The following is a 12,081-nucleotide window of genomic DNA, read 5'->3' on the forward strand; positions in this document are numbered from 1 at the left end:
AAAACTGGGAGAATGAACTAGGTCGCCCCTTTTGAGTAAGCGACTTCTGTTGTTCTAGTAACACCAACCGAGTTGCTCCTAAAATGTAAATCTGCGGTAAAAGAAAGAGGAAAAGGAAAGGAAATCACGGAGAACAAATTCGTTGTCATAGTTCAAATGGACACATCGATTCTCGAGTTCATGAAAAAAATCAATAGTAATGACTTCAGTCTTGTAGCATGATAGCTTTTCCAGAAGCCTTATTGTAAGAAGTCTAGCAAGCATGGTTCGATTCGGTAGTCCCTGGCATAATGTGTGAATTATGATATGTAAAATGACGAAAAGTAAACCAAGGTTCCAAAATAACTTTGTTCCATATAAAGTGCTGTACTAAATGCAACTTATAGACAGAATATATATTGCATATATTGCATTAAAATGTATAGTATGAAACCATTAAGACATATATAGGCCATCGTTCAAATATTGTTTCAAAATGACCTTGTCAAACTTCTTAACGGTGATTAATAAGAGTATCTTATGTATTACTCAAAAAGAAATAAGGTTTTACTAATTTTAAACAGCCTTACTTTTGTGTTCCAATATTCGTGGTTCATGCCACATAACATATTAAACAGAAAACAAAATTAATGCAATACACTAATAAAATTGTGTAAAGTTGTTATTTTTTTTTATGTCAATATAATCAACAATAACTATAAATGAGAAATTGTCACATATTAAAGACATGTTAAACCAATCTTGAAACAACAAACACGAGCATTCTCGGAACGATATGTTTGTAAATGATGCATTTTAAGTACTATGTGTCTGTAAATGTTGGTATGAGTGTACTTAACCTTTATCAGTTGTGAAATATTTCAAAGTGGTGATCTTTTTGTCAATGAGCGTTTATATTATTTTATCGATGAACAGTTCTTCCTGGTTCTTTATTCCTCTGAAGAAAAAACACAAACGAAAAAACAAAAAAACAAAACAAAACAAAAAACAAACAAACAAACAAACAAACAAAACAAAACAAAGAGTACACAAATTACAAAATATCTGTAATCACTTACTTACATAAGATATTCATTACTATCAATACACAAAATGTAAGCTTCAGAATAAATTACAATTACGTATGAAATAACACCACATAACTTAAAACTCCGTCAAAAACAGGTCCTTCAACAAGGTAGGCATGTCCAGCATTGCCAGCTGCACCCGTCACATGGTAGGCATGTCTAGCACTACCAGCCGCACACGTCACTTGCGAGTGAGTAAAACTCCAGTGTTAATTTTATTGAATCAAACTGAAAATATCTTGCCCCATCTGTACGATAGAATTTTTATAACGTTTATTCAAATTTTGATGATGACCATAAAATTTCTGTAATGAACATATTTACAAAGGATGAACATAGGCCTGTCTTAGAAGCTTGCTTAACGGCATCTTTGCTCTACTGAGAAAGTCAACACATTTTTTCAACACAGTTTTGAGGCCGTGCCATCAAATATAGGCATACTTTCAAAATCATTTTGGGAAGATTAAATATCAGTAATGATTGAAATTTTAATTATTCCGAAATGACAACTAATTTAAAGAGTAATCAAGGGAAACCGTTTGTAGAAAAACGCGTCCACAACACTGGACAAATATGTTGTCGATCAAAAATTTCAGCATTTTGTAAACATCTACTTCTGTATATTAAGAAGATGATTTGGAATTGTTTCTTAAAAACTATGAGGAATCTCTACCAAGAGCGATATATTTGTATCTAGGTGTACCATCTTTTATGGAAAACAACGATGTATAATGGTTTTAAGTCGGGATTTTAACTGAGTATGCGGAATAGAAGTATACAGTATTGAAAAATTTTAGATTTTTATGTTATTATATTCAGATAATAGTCTTGAACTGATTGTCTCCAAAAGATCTTTCGAATTTTTCAGGATCCACATTGAATTAATACTACTACGGGAGAAATAAGTGTTGTGGTAGAACTGCAAATCCTCTTTGACAGCTGTGAGTATAGAAATTATTTGTCTTGAAAGAGGTTTGGTGGTGCATTTTGCGGATACAGCTTTTAAACGTTGTTTGCATGGATTCTTGTGAAGTTTAGGAAATCAAGTGCATAGACGGTAAATCACAATCAACGTCCTTGTTAGAGAGACCAAACGAGATAGCACAGATTTACGGTTTTCCACAATCTCTTCTTTGGAGAGTGTGGTGGCAGTATAGTTCTTATCATTGCAATTTTTTTCTACGTCTACCTCTGATATTTAAAACTTGGATGTACGGACACGGCAAGTATATTCTCTTTTCTGTAGTAATTCTCTATGAAAACTTAGCATCATACAAATAATGAAAATAAGTTGGCAAAGAGTTGTGCTCTTTTCGTTCCTTAGGTATTCCAAGGGTCTGTTCGACTATCTGTCCTGTAAACTTGACAGAACGTGTTGACCAGAATTTGCAACAATTTATCAACATCAGATCCATATTCTCGTTAGTGAGATTCAATATGTTGTGTCATTTATTTGTCTATGGCAAAGTCAGCTCCTGCCATCAATTGCATCGTGCGACGTCGTCTATCGGTAATTTATCATTTTAAAGCCCCTTTGAAATCGCACCGGTGATTTATGACCAATTGGCCACATATTTGGGTTACATGTTTCTACGTTAAAAATATGTCTATTATACATATCAAGCGTATACCATTCAAAAATGGAATAAGACAACAGCAACAGTATCAACTCTAATTTGTTATATTTTACCCACAAAATAGGGCTTTTTTACCCTTGAGTTCAATTTGAATTTCGTTCTCTATAGTACATCTCTGTCAGATTTTTAATAAATATAATGGTATTTTTTAACTATTGCGGAGATTTAAATGATGAATATATCCCACAGATCTGGTAGTTGAAAATAAAACATAAAACAGATGAACTGGTACATGTTTCGGAGACTCTTTTTCATAGCATATCTGGCAAATCTATTTCCTTACGCCATGTTTAGTATTGCTACGCCTTATGACAGTTAAGTGTGAAATTTTATTACTTACGTTTATAATTAAATCACTGGTTTGCTTCTTTATTCTCGTGGCCTTAAAGCAGGTATTTTCATATTTATGTTTCACAATGAAACGTATGAGAATTATAGATAAATAGCAACAATTATTAGCTTCATATTAGTTATTATGGTCTAATACAACAACAAACCGAGGCGTACCAAACAGAGGACATGTAATTGTGAGATCCAACATTCAAGAATGCGTACTTGCAATCCTTAAAGCTTCTCATCGATATTGTTGGTAGAAACTATATTCGGTTTCTATGTCAAAATTCGTCTACCCAGTATCTTCCGGTCTGCCAGGGCTAGACAAGGTCTTTTTCGGTATAAAAACATAGTTTTATGGTGGAAAAGAATGAAAGAGACTAACCATAAACTATTTGTCGGTATAACTATCTCATTATTTTATTGGAAAAACGAGGAACAGAATATCAAAAGAGGAAATTACGAATATTTATGAACTACATATTAACTACAAAGCTAAAATTAAGTGTAGTTTTTCAAAGAATATTCTTATTTTGTTTCTCAAATTCACATCCTTTGTGCTGACAGAAACTCGTCTTATTACGTCTTGTGAATACAGTATAATAAAATTATTTTCAAAATCAGTTTTAAAAATGTGTAAATAGTCGAACCCCTTTTCACAACACTTCCTTGAAGGGAATAATTTCGAAATAAAACCATACACATGGATTTCTTTAACTATTGTAATAAATTAATTTCAAGCCATTCCTGAAAGCATTTTAAAAATTTGTGTATGGACCAGTTTGCTCCTTGAAGAAATAACTGTAAAAATTCTAGCGTTTAATCTTCAGAAGAGTGAGTGATGTTTACATGCAGTCACATTTAAAATATCATTGTTTATTGAGTGCGCAGAATGAATATATCGTTGAATAATTAAGAAATGTTTACAAACTGGAATTTATTTTTTCCCGGTAAACAGTTGATTGAACGTGTAGTTCAAAAGAGTAACATGTTTAAAAGCTGAAGATGATATAAACAACCATGTTTACGGTAGTGTACTTTAAAATTGAATTTCGTCAATAAATAGGTAGCTGGTATACATTGATACCAACTGCTGTGATACAAATAAACATACAAAGATGATTTTAACCGCAAAAGTGAAATCTTAAGATACATGGAACAACAGAGTTAAGATGGGTTGCACTCTTATTGAAATGCGATAGCCCGTGTCGAAAGTAATTAAATGTTGTCAACATAAATCTCCATACAAGATGTAATGCAAGTTTGAGAAAAGGATGAAGTGCATTTCAAAGTTGAGGGCATTTCACATTTTTGTTTGCAAATTTAACTAGTTTTCTCCATCCTTTCGTTTTTGATATCTATGTTCTATCGTAAGAGAAATAATTATAATGAAACAGTAAGGAGTATATCGCTGCATGAACTGTGTAAATGTCAAATCATTAATTTTTCTTTGATATTTTTTCAAGTTGGTAATTCTCGATCGAACTGCACCACAACAATTAGAATATGTATTCCATGTTTCGCTTGTAAATACATTATTGTGATACAGTGATAACAGTTCGATTCAGAAAAAAAAAATGTTTATATTAAATATAAGTTTTTTTTCTGTATTAAATTTGAGAGTTATCTTCTCTGCACGATGCATTTAGTATAATCGCTCTCTCTCTGATTAAGAAACAATATTAAGAATTTATTAACCCGTTTCTGTCTTAAAGAAAGCAGACGTTGTTATAATTTAAGACTATATTTATTTATTAAGATTTTACCTTCGCCACTAAAAGATAATTGATCACGGTTAACGATTGATTGATTGGTTTATTGATTGATTATGGTTGTTTAAAAATGACCAAGAGGAATCTGTGTCAGTTGTCTTTTAAGTTCTAGTTCTAGTGGATAAATTAACGGACCATTCTCAAAAAGAATTAATTATTAAAAGATAGAACGGCATCAATATAACGATACATGAAAGAATCCAGCTTCCTCAACTTTCTTGTCTTTTACTGAATATTGAAAAATCACTGATCAATATGAAAAAGTAACATATTTATTAAGAGGCATAATAAATGTACATTGGAACGCCGAAAAGTTGCTGAAAAAGTGTGCCTCTAAAAGTGATAAATTTGTTGTCAAGGAGAAACTCTACTGATCACTTGTTGCTCGGTATAACTATATATGATTAATACCGCTACACGAGTAAACAGTTTCACATTATTTTGCCATCCTTTCTGCGCCGAGAACAAAATCTGGGTCACCTGTTCAGACAACTCTATTGTTGAACAATTAGATGTTACTGCTATGTACCATTGTTTGTATGGATACTTATGTAGTTTTTTGGAACCGAATTTAAATAAAGTAAGCCCTCAGACTTCTCACTTGAAAGAATATTCAACGAGGCCATAAAATACTTGTTGAACACTATGATCTCATCCTCGTCGAACTTACTGCATTTGTAAGTTGAATAACCAGAATTTTCAATTTTAATAGTAATGCGCTATACATACAAACATTGTCAGAGACTTACTTTGTCTGTAGTTAGACAATAGAATATTTTTACTGAGGGGAAGAAAGAGTTATTAAGAGAACAAAGATTCGAGCGGAAATAAAATATATACTCCTGTCCAAAGGCCTATTTGTAAGAAGTAAGAAGTTTGGCGAGGTACAAAAATCCGCGTAGTTTCGGAAAGCTTTGGCATAATGTTTGAATTGTGATATGAAAACTCCATACGCGGGTACTGAAGGGATTTTGCCACAGATGAATGGAAAATGATAATACGGAATGAGAAATCATCGCGTTTGTCGTAAGTTTGGTCATGAGTTTTCCATCGATGTCTAACATCTGTAAGATTATGCTGATTTTATAATGAGTGTAGTGTCCTTCATTCAAAGTTCTTTGTGGTACAAACAAATCCCGAAACTAGGGTGTTTAAAGTAAACACACGTCGTATATGTAGCGAAAACTGGGGTCAAAGGATCTGCATAAACGATGCTCATTTTTTAAAATAATAACGTTATCCTTTTACGTGTGAAGGAATGAGTCAGCGAGCAGGGGAGCACAGTTTGTTCCCTTATATCAGTAAAAAAAATCTGCTTATAGTTTTGTTTCTTCATGTTTGCAAAGTTTTCTGTGTTTAGAATTATAAATATAAAGCATCTTCCTTTAATGACCATTTTCAAGAGATTTATTTACAAAATTTGCATAAGTGGGTGAGTGATTTTTAAGACCAGCACAGGACTGAGAGAAACATGGTTTTCGATTTGACTTTGAATTTTGCCTATTGGGAGTTTTGTTAATACATTTGGCCGACTGTTTAGTGATATCTGTCAAAATAGAGTTATATAAGATAGTAATTGTATCACACTCATCAAAGTTTATGTTCATGAAATCTGTGAACTTGTTTATAAACTCACTATTTTGTATTACACTCCTTGAGACGTTTAGATTTCCCACACGCACGATACCCAAACGCACGATAAACGAACGCTGCCAGCGTGCGTTAAAATGCACGATACACGAACGCTCATATCGTGCACTTAAACGCACGATAGACAAACAACGAAAAATAACAATATTAACAAATCATGAATAAAGAAAAAAATAGAAAATATAACACAAAAAAAACAGTTGAATAAAGGAAATAAACGAATACAAAAATAAACGAACGCGTCTATCGTGCGTTTAAACGAACGCTCGTATCGTGCGTTTGAACAAACGCTTGCATCGTTCGTTTAAACAAACGCTCCTAGCGTGCGTTTATCATGCGTTTAAACGAACGCAAACGATGTGTAAACGCACGATAAACGATGCACGAACGCTAAAATGGGAAACGTGAAAGTTTCAAGGAGTGTAGCTCATTATAAGTAGAAAGTGAAACATTAGTCCACACGAATTCACCAGGACAAGGTTCTAATGATAGCGGACTATACTTTGATGTACAAAAATTTACCAAATTAGCACAACTGATTGGACATTGCCAAAAAATGTTGTTAAATCATAGATTTTCATATATTATATTGAATTCAATCAAGTTTGTGATACCATTGTGTAATCAACTAAATTTGCATCCGTTGTAAGTTATTCAGGTACATCCTCTGTTAAAGTCACCAATGCATTCTAATTCCTTATTCCCTACAAAAATTGAGCAAATATTTGCCACTATTTTAATGTGTTCGTGGTTAAGACATAATATCATCACTATATACACACTCTGAAAAAGAGCCAAACTCGACATAATCAGTCTTTGTATTAGTATAGGCATTAAAATTGCCTTGGATAATTAATTGTATCTCCTAGCCTATTGTGTCATTGTAAAAAGTGGTATAAAGTGATTCTATATCATTGATCTGACCATTTGAATATACTGGGAATAAACAAACAATAGCTAAAAATATCCCTTTTTTGTTTTGAAAAAAAAACAAAACAAAACAAAACAAAAAACAATTGGTCAAATTTTACTCATAGGTTGAAAATAAAATGAAATAAACATTTTACAAATTATTCTATTATATGAATTTCTATCATATATATTATGTATTCTATTATATGAAACTAATCGTGTGAATACAATTGGAAACCAAAAATATCGAAGAATATTTAAGGCAACCAAGGTTATAGAAGTAATCAAAAGAATGTCATCCAGGGACAAAGACAGACATACACAACAAAGAACATAAAGTAACTAAAATCATACATACAAAGTAACAAAAGCATGAATGAGCAACTCGGACTCCTATAAAAACTGGGAGTATGGACCAGGTGCACCGATAGGGTAAGCGTCCTTTGCTTTTCCAGAAACACCCGCCGAGTTGCTCATAAAATTCCTAATTATGTCATTGTCGATAGAACTATTTTGATCCATTCCCTACATATGTAGGGTGCTCCGTCTCTATCAACCACATAACATATGACCTTATTTTCGCATTAAACTTCTTTCAATTTTGTAATTAATATTTGATCATGTTTAATACGGCTTCCCTGTCATCATTTATCGTGAAATAATTCTTGCTATTTTCAAATCTAAAACTGCCTTGGGATTGTGGTTACTATAACTGATTTGTAATTCTATGATACAAAGAGTTTTAATTATTTCTCATTCTTTTAATACCAAAAATCCATACAAGATGAGACATTCCGACCTTTTAAATTAAAAAGAACAAATATCAAATGATGATAATGACTGAAAATCATGACAACAAAATCTGTCTATAGTGCGTTGGTGTTGCAGTTTGAAATGTCTGATACCTTTTTTCATCAATACATTAAGATTATTTCCTATTTAAAAATTACTAGCTTCTTCAAAGTAGTCTGAAAACTTTTCATGTTTACTAATGATAGTCTCAAAACTTTATTTAGAACAATTTCAGCAATTTCAATGGACTATAAAGTAATGAAGGATTGGTAAACATAAACTAAGCTAGTCATTGAGTCTCGTTTACTGGAATTAACTTATCTATCCGTCATATAAGGCCTAAGGTATGATATTATCTCTTAGATGAGTGTTGAAAATTCCGAGTGAAGCGTACCAGAACGAGCGAGTACTCTCATGAACAAGTTTCACCAGGAACAAATCAAGTCCTTTCTTATCCGTAACACAGACCTGCTTTGTAAAGTAAAATATACATTTATTCAATAAGAATAGGTCCATCATTTACCAAAATCATAAATTGCTCGTGACGTCACTAATGGTCTTGTTTTGATATGAAAGAGGAGCATCTTCCCACACAACCACCCATTTACAAAACAATTGACATATTTCAACAAATATGAGCGTAAAATATATTAAAAAATTGCACTGAAAGAAAAAAGACACCAATCAAAAATTGCTAGGTCGCAAATCATATACTTAAATAACTTGTAAAACTTAATTACTACCAGGAATGAACATATTTAAATTGTATTTCAGTAATTAATTTATTAATTAATGTCATAATTAAAACCACAAAATTAAATTAAAGACCAATAATTGACCACCCAACCAAGACTTAAAAAAATAAAATAAATAAAATTATTGAAATCGTCGTGCGTGATTATTGGTAAAACCCTCGAATTCGATTTCCAACAACAAAGTTCCTTTTTTCTCCACAAAAAATGAATAATAAAACCACAATATCCATTTGTTCTTAAAGTATTATTAGTTGACTATTATTCGTATTGAGTAATTAATGTCTTTGAACTGCTTTGAACCTGAATTTGATTGTGGTATTGTGTTGTCTGTATTATTGAGCATGTTATTGAGTGCCACTTTAGTGTGGTATTATATGCCATATGTGTTGGTAAGTGTGGTATTGTGTATCGTCTGTGTTGGTAAATATGGTATTTTGTGCCGTATTAGTTGGTTAGTGTGGAATTCTTTGCCGTGTGTGTTGGTTAATGTGGTATCGTGTGCCGTCAGTGTTAGTATGGTTTTGTGTGCGGTGTGTGTGATGGTTATTGTGGTAATGTGTGTCGTATGTGTTTGCTAGTGTGATATCATATGTTGCCTTTGTTGTTTAGTGTGGTATTATATGCCATGTGTGTTGGTAAGAGTGGTATTGTGTGCCGTGTGTGTTAGCAAGTGCGGTTTTGTGTGCCGTGTGTGTGATGGTTAGTGTGGTATTGAGTACCGTATGCGTTGGTAAGTGTGGTATTATATGCTGCCTTTGTTGTTCAGTGTGGTATTGTGTGTCATGTTTGATGGTAGTGTAATATTGTGTGTCATGTGTGTTGGTAGTGTTATATTGTGGGTTGTATATGTTGGTTAGTGTGCTATCGTGTGCCGTATATGTCGTTACGTGTGGTATTGTGTGAGGTTTATGTTGAGTGGTATGATATAATGTGCTGTGTGTGTTTGCCAGTGTGGTGCTACATGCTGCCTTTGTTGTTTTAAGTTATATTGTTTGCGTGTGTAACACTGATTGCAGATAAGTGAAAGCCTGTGTTTTCAGTACTGAGAAAATGTTTTGCATTTTTTTTAAGATAATGTTGACGATCTGCAATTTTCATCATCTCCCTCTTTCACGATTATAAAAAATGTTGTTTTAATGAAAAGTGGTATTATCAAATGGACATTTAGAATTTGTTATCTGTATACATTGTTTTCGGTGTTGGAACATACAGGGATAGCACCTGCCTTTAGCGAATATGTGAAAACTGCGGTTTCGCACCTTGACTTTCACTGGAAAATATGATGTTTATCACATCACTCTGACTGATATCTTTTTTTTTTAAATAACCTTTCTTAAAGTCCATTATTACAGCTCATGACTAGTATTTTAATCACGTCTGAAGTTTGATACCGAATAGGATAATAACGATTCCGTAAATTTGATAAAAAATGGGTTGCTTACTATTTTTTTTTAAATTAATTAGAAAAATGTAGTAACTTCATATCAAAGTAAGTCGTCCTAAAAACGGTTCTGATCGATTATATTTCAAAACATATCAGACCTGTAAAGGATGCTAAGTTAAGATATCTAGTTAAGTTGGTGAGATCACCCATCTAGCAAAACCTGGTGGCAAATATACAAACATACGGCAAGGCGACCTTCATGACTATAATGAATGATAATTTGATATAAGATAACTTTAGTACTAGTCAATTTCTTTCAGAGAATAACCCTGCCAGGGCAGCTAATATCCTGAATAGAGATATTTACTGATGGTCTATTTACTGGCTTTTAAAATACAATAAGACAAAAACCATGACCGTGCTTACTAAACGGTAATACTAATATGATTCGCTCCACATGAATAATATTGACTTACATGCAGTTATGTGTCACATTTATATAGGAATGTATTTATCAAATAACATATTTTAGTATAAACATAAAGATATGGACACAAGAAAAATATCGAGATCTTCATAATAAATGTTATGGAATTTGTTAGTACAGAGACTCGAAACAAACAAAATCATGGCCAATCTATTAATCGCAACAAACGAAACAGCTTCTTCTAATGGCCTTGCTATATATAAGTATAACGGGTGACATAATCTTCTATACGAGCTTTCTTCTATAGAAGTTACAAATCTGTATATATAGTTAATTGAATGTAATTCTATTTCACATTCTTACCCTCCACGTGTTCAACATGATGAAAGCTACCTGTGTGCGGACTTAAGTGAAAATCTGTCAACAGATGTTTGAGTTATAATTGCCCTTTTTCGACATTTTCGGCTTTGTTGATGTGATTATTTTTGGTCCATGCTCCAAATTTTTAGTGGAGCCCGAGTTGCTCATTTGCTTTTTTTACTTTGTATGTATGATTTTAGTTACTTTATGTTCTTTGTTGTGTATGTCTGTTTTCCATGTCTTTGTCCCTGGATTTACATTCTTTTGATTACCGCTATAACCTTAGTTCCCTTGATAGCTCTTTCAAAAGTCTTCTCTGAGATTACTATTCAGAAATCAAATGAAACTTTGTAATATTATTTCTTGTGATATTTTACACAAACTGATTGTTTAAATTTCTGAAACGTCAAATAACATGGCTGCTGTAACTGAAAAAAGAACATAAGGGTCAAAGTACAGTTTTTTTTTCAAATAACTCAAAAACCTTTGAATTGAGCAAAATCCTGTTTAGGGTAATATTGTTCACTATCAGAAAAATGGACCAATGCTGAAATTTTCAAAATGATTCGTCGGCCGAAATTGGAGTCATAGCCCCTGAAGCAGATACTTTTGTCGTTTTTCAAGTGTACAACTTTGAAAAAAAACTTCCTCCCTGAAACCATGTGACAAAATTTAATGAAAGTTGGCATAATTGTTTTTAGGGTATCCTACACAAACTGATTGTTTAAGGTTTTTTCATTGGTAGAAAAACATGGCCGTCATTACTGAAAATGGGGTAAAAACGATCTTTTGTTTTGTTTTTTTTGTCCTCAACTATAGAAGAATAATGAAAGCTTCTCAAAAGATAAACATAACATCTTGGGTTGACTGGCAGTATTGAAATATTCTAAGACGACCATTTTTAAAATACAATTTTGCGACCATTTGCACCGGTATCTCGGATTCCAATGAATTTTGATTTCTTGATGAAACATGGTATTTTATGGTATTTT

Source organism: Perna viridis, chromosome 8 (assembly GCF_037379345.1).
Source record: "Perna viridis isolate PV_CMFRI_1.1 ecotype Kerala chromosome 8, ASM3737934v1, whole genome shotgun sequence".
NCBI classification, from domain to species: Eukaryota; Metazoa; Mollusca; class Bivalvia; order Mytilida; family Mytilidae; genus Perna; species Perna viridis.